At 41.1% G+C, this 5,702-nt stretch overlaps 1 long non-coding RNA gene across 1 annotated transcript; it reads right to left on the bottom strand.

Moving 5' to 3' along the window:
* Positions 1 to 2,522: 2,522 nt before the first annotated feature.
* LOC308319866 lies at positions 2,523 to 4,307 on the bottom strand. Its single transcript, XR_013964491.1, has 3 exons — positions 4,174 to 4,307; positions 3,839 to 3,899; positions 2,523 to 2,934 (listed from the first exon to the last, which is right to left on the bottom strand). It is a non-coding gene; the product is annotated as an uncharacterized lncRNA (long non-coding RNA).
* Positions 4,308 to 5,702: the final 1,395 nt, after the last annotated feature.

The following is a 5,702-nucleotide window of genomic DNA, read 5'->3' as shown; positions in this document are numbered from 1 at the left end:
AGCAGAGTCCAGCCGAGTCCAGTGGATTAGCAGAGTCCAGCCGAGTCCAGTGGATTAGCGGAGGAGCCGAGTCCAGTGGATTAGCGGAGGAGCCGAGTCCAGTGGATTAGCGGAGGAGCCGAGTCCAGTGGATTAGCGGAGGAGCCGAGTCCAGTGGATTAGCGGAGGAGCAGAGTCCAGTGGATTTGCGGAGGAGCCGAGTCCAGTGGATTAGCGGAGGAGCCGAGTCCAGTGGATTAGCGGAGGAGCCGAGTCCAGTGGATTAGCGGAGGAGCCGAGTCCAGTGGATTAGCGGAGGAGCCGAGTCCAGTGGATTAGCAGAGGAGCAGAGTCCAGTTGAGTAGCGCCCCACACACACACACACACACACACACACAGAGTCGCAGAGTCCTGGCGTAACGCTTTCTTGGTTTATCGACGTTTTTAGCATCCTTTTGTATGAAACTGTGCCTCTGTACTTTATTGGGTTTATGCATAGCTACACAGCAAAATCCTGACTGTTCTTTTAACTATGACTGAAGATGAACCCTTTGCTATAACACTCATATATAGTATATTGCCATATACTGTTTAAAGTAGTCATAAAAAAAGAACATTGCTACCATTGACTTGATGGTGTACCTTTATGTATGTAACAGTGGGCTCAACAGACAATTAATATTGTTATCAGTTGAATTATGTTCATAAGGGTGACTGTGATGTATGTATGTTTATTTTAGGGAGCTCCTGGAAAGGAGGATTTGGAGGAGGGGATGACAATGACAGAGGTAAGTATGTTATGGGAAATGTGATTCCTTAAATTTGTTCTCCACCACTGGTACTGGGCCTGATAATAGTTGCATGATGTCTGAATCAGCTCAATTGCTTTGGTAGTTGAATGTCTCACACTTTGCTCTGACTTTATGGTACATGCAAGATGGGGGGGGGGTCCCACATTTCAAAACCATTGAACTACTGTCTCAAGGGGCAAGTTAATTGCGTTGGACGCTTGCGCATGAATAAAAATTACAGTTCTGTTAGGCTTCGTTAACTAAGGTTTCACAATATGTCAAATAACACACATAGTTAAAGGATCGGTTCGCCACTATTATATGGCCTTTGTCATGCTTTAGTATGATATCCGTTCATGAAAACAATAAAAATATTTACATTTGGCGAAACCGCTGCGGAGAACGAGTCATGTAATGAGCTGAGGCACGGTAATATCATTTCCTACAATACCCACAGTGCATTGCGCGACAGACAGACAGGCAGTGAGGCAGCCCCCAGCTGAAAGTTTCTCGTGTTGTTTAGAGTTGACTTGAAAGCGATAGAAGTAATAATAATAGCTAATATTTAGCGGTTGTAATAGTAACAGCAGTAGTGGTGGTATAGTAGTTAGTAGTCTCTGATAGTAAGTAGCGTAATAATAGTGATTTCGAACGTGCGCAGCGTCGGACTCGAAATTCCACTGGCTGGCTTTGTTTTTAGAAATCGTTATGAAGTACAGATGCAATCCCAGCTGTGTGAACCACTTTGGGTGTGCAGTGAACATTTCACCAACGCAGATATCTTCCAGTTCAACCGCAATCTAATGGAAGAATTGACGCGGAGCATCATCATCATCGAAGCAGAAGTTGCAGAACAGAGGTATGTCATTATTGTCATAATAAACCAAAGCTACAATGCTGTGTACAGTACACCAGACTCTGAATGAATGGCGATTGCATTACAGGAGGAGACCACATGCATTTCCTTTCAAAATACGTGGTTGTTGTTGTGATGTCTATAAATTAATTTGACATACCGAGTGTCTCTGATGCTTACAGCATTATAAAGATTTTGTTGCTGTTTGTAACTGGAACACCCTCCACATAAACGCCACCATTTTTCCCAGCTCTGGTCCATAGCCTCAGAGTAAGGCTATGGAACAGAGCTAAATTTTTCCATATCAAGCTGCAAACTACAAACCAAACATAAAAGCATTTAAAACCGGGAAAGCATCTGTATTTGCATTGGCTATTCAAAAATAGCAGATATACAAGCTCAGTGCGTCACTTGGAGTTGGTGCCGTGCTGCGAGCTTGTACATTTGCTATTTTTCAAATGTTTTGCTAAAATAAAAAACCTTATTGTTTACCATATTGTCTCATGATTGGTCAGAGGCCCATAATTGCATAATACTTTATTTGTTGCAGGAGCTGAGGTCTCGGTGGCTGTCTTCAACTCAAGAGATGAAGAAGTGGCTTTCAAGGAACTCCCAAGTATACAGTATATTATATAGATACAATTGACTTTGTATGTTGCTATTGAACACAATCTGGATTGATAAAAGAATGTGATCTCATTTTCAAATATTAGACATGTACTACTCCTAAGCCTTTACCAATATTGTTGTGCAAGTACAATTTTAATTCTGGACTTTTACTTGTAACAGAGTATATTTATTTAGCAATATTGATTAGATCCTTTTTCTTCTGGGATTCTTGCACACTGTCCGATTTTTGTAATCTGAGTAGGAGGACAAACTTTGCCTGTGTGGCCTTGTTTTTTAAACCTTATGTTACAGTACAATAAAACACATTCACTGACAAAGTCACACTTATTTCCATTGTGGTCTTGTTTGTATAAACAGACATGTGAATGATTTGTATCACGGTGGCCTTTGATGCAATATTGACAGTTTGAGCCTCAGAGTATTAGGAATTGGTCAAAATGTATAAATACAATAGGCCTACATGAGAAAAAATAAAACAAACTTGACATCAAATCAACTATCTTTTAATAGTACTGATTTACATAAATCTATAAAAACAGGGGTCTATGGTTGAACTGGAAACTAACAAACTACATGTACAATCATACAAGTGCATTAGTCAGAGGTCACTGAGGCAGGTGGTTCTGCATGATGACATGTCGCTGGAGCAGCTTCTGGCCAGGACAGGAGACGCACATGCTGTGGTGAGACAAGACAAGAGTCAGTAATGGTGAAAGCACTAAATGATTACTGGAATGGACGACTGAGTGTGTAGGCTATGTGCAGTATGTTTCATGTGATGTACACTTGGGTATTGGACTGTTAAGATTACCGACCAAATTAGTAGGTAGGCTACAACTATATCAAATATCAATGATAATAATAAGCAGACTTGGCAACCTGACTTGTAGAAAGTATTCACACAATGTTACCAAGATTGCCTTTTTTTACCTTTAGAAATATTGCATGAATCAGAGCCTGTCAGTCAAAAACACTGATCCATGCCTTTGTTTTTTCTGGGCTCGATTACTGCAATTCTGGACTGCAGAATACTGCCAAAGAAAACAACGGAATCTGTGACCTTCCAACCTACATGACTGCCTTCTATTTCAATGTTTTATGCCTTGCGTTTTTCTCTCCATTGCTCTGTAAAGCACTTTGAGCTGCATTGCATGTCATAAAAGGTGCTATACAAATAGTTTGATTTTGAATCAGTGCAAGGCACTTTGCTTGAGTAATTTGTACAATGTTGTCATCAGTTTTATAGTATAGTTTGTTGCTTACTTTTGATAATGATCTTTTTTTCTTCTTTTGAGATATTACAAAAGGTTAAAAGTCAATTCGCTGTCATCTGTTGTGATTTACAGATACAATTCAATACTACAGTGTGAAACAGTGTGTGAGACACAGTAGGCCTATAGTATAAATGACAGTATATTTACGGGACTTTGGTTGACCACTGGTCTTTGTAAAAGCATATATAAATATGTGAACCTTTATTGAAAATGATATTCCCTCTAGTTTTCTAGGGGGTCAAACTAAATACAGCAAATACAGTAATGTGCTTTATGTATGAAGTTTGAGTTGAGTATGTATGGCTCACCATCAATCCATCAAAGACATCTTCAGCTTCATCAGCCTTCTGTAGTACCATCTGGGCTGACCTAAGTGAATGAATGGACACAGGTATAACACTTGAATGTTTACATTGCTAACCCTGAAACATACGAGCCCATGGCTAATACTGTACATTGCTTCAGATGGCATGCCATACATACAGTTTTGAATTGAATGAATGAATAGAAGATGTTTGGACCGAAAAGTTGTAGGCTGAAGCCGTGCCTATATCCTCTGACACTTATGTAAACAATACGGTGTGGCGACACACACACACACACACACACACACATATAAGCTGTAAATACATTGAACACTTACTTAAATCTGAATGTCCCTCTTGGTCCATCGGGCTTCGGTTGCAACTTCCAGTTTGAGGCATCCTGAACGCATGATGTCCCCACTTCTCAGTAAAACAGTCAACACTATCTGGGCTTTTCCTGGGCAGAAAAGTTTGTATGTGCGACGTACTGGTTCAGGGAAAGCTACTAGCTACTATAGCTAGGTCGCTCCAGCAGGCATCAGTCCATCCACAGCAACTAGCAGTGTTGTCCCCGTCAATGCATTCCTTCCTCCGTATATTTCTGGTTCATAATATAACGACCCTAACGCAGATTCTGCCAATATGTATTTAAAATTATCTCGTCCAAAAACTCCCATGGAGTAGCCATACTGACTTGTTGTTGTGGAGTAGCCACAGCTCGTTGTTGTTGTGTAGGCGAGAGACCGTGTCCTTCGCGGCTAGGCTAGCTACGGCAACCCTACCTGTCCAGTCCCTTGTAGTTTCTGAGAGCCTACCGAGGGTCATCCACTTACGTCACTTTGGGACAAATACGTAAGTGGACGACAGCTTTGAAAGTGCGCCCACGGAGCTACAGACTACCAATGATAATACTCCGGGGTATTTTAGCATATATGCTAATGATAAAAAACACACAGATTAGGTTGAATAGTGGCGAAGTGGTCCTTTAATAACTTAAGCACAACAATAAACATCCAGCATTAGATGTCATTTACCAAATTGAGGTTGCCTGTGTTTTATACAGGTCGTGGAGGAAGAGGAAGAGGCAGAGGAGGACGAGGAGGAGGATTTAGGAGCGACTCGGGTAAGAACACATTTGGGCTGCATACAAATCTGTGGTATACTATCGATATTACTGCGCATGATAAGTAAAGACAGTTGCCAAGGGATGCCCGCTGGCCAAGTGGCCCAGGCTCATGCTACATGGGCTCTGGCCTCCCAGGGCGTCATGTGTTCGAGTCCCGTTCATGACGACCTTTGCTGCGTGTGTCTCCCCATCTCTCTCCCTCTTTACTATCCTTCTTCACTTGATACTGCCAAAGGCAGAAAACTCTTCATGCACGCATGAATGCAAAAGAGAAAGGTGTATTTCAGAATTAATCAAGTAAACATAAATTTTTATGTGCAAGCCTGTCAAAACAGCTCTGCTTTCACCATACAGTAACATTAACTAATTGTACCGGTAGTTTTACTCAAACCATTAAACCCTTATACATGCTTGTAATGTATGAATGAATCAAGATTACATTATTCTGGAATTCTATTTTCAAGTCTCATGAAGCCCATACTGTACGTGTACGTGTACTGTATGTGTCGGTGACATTATTTCACAACACATTGATAGCTTAAATATACCGGTAGCTAAACTTTTGCCCTTGTTTTGCAGGAGCTGATGAGAAGGGGAATGGTAAGTACTAGTAGTATTATTGGTGTTGACTGTTGGCACTCTTAAAAATGTACATGTTTATATTATACTATGTCTGATTATGTTTGTTTAGATGAAGCAGGTAGCAGCTGGAACAGTGGAGGAGGAGGCAGCAGCTGGAAC

The sequence above is a fragment of the Protomyctophum bolini genome (assembly GCF_963924005.1).
Source record: "Protomyctophum bolini genome assembly, chromosome: 8".
In the NCBI taxonomy this organism is placed as follows: domain Eukaryota; kingdom Metazoa; phylum Chordata; class Actinopteri; order Myctophiformes; family Myctophidae; genus Protomyctophum; species Protomyctophum bolini.
Note: the sequence above shows the minus strand (reverse complement) of the source record. Positions and strands in the feature narration are given on the sequence as shown.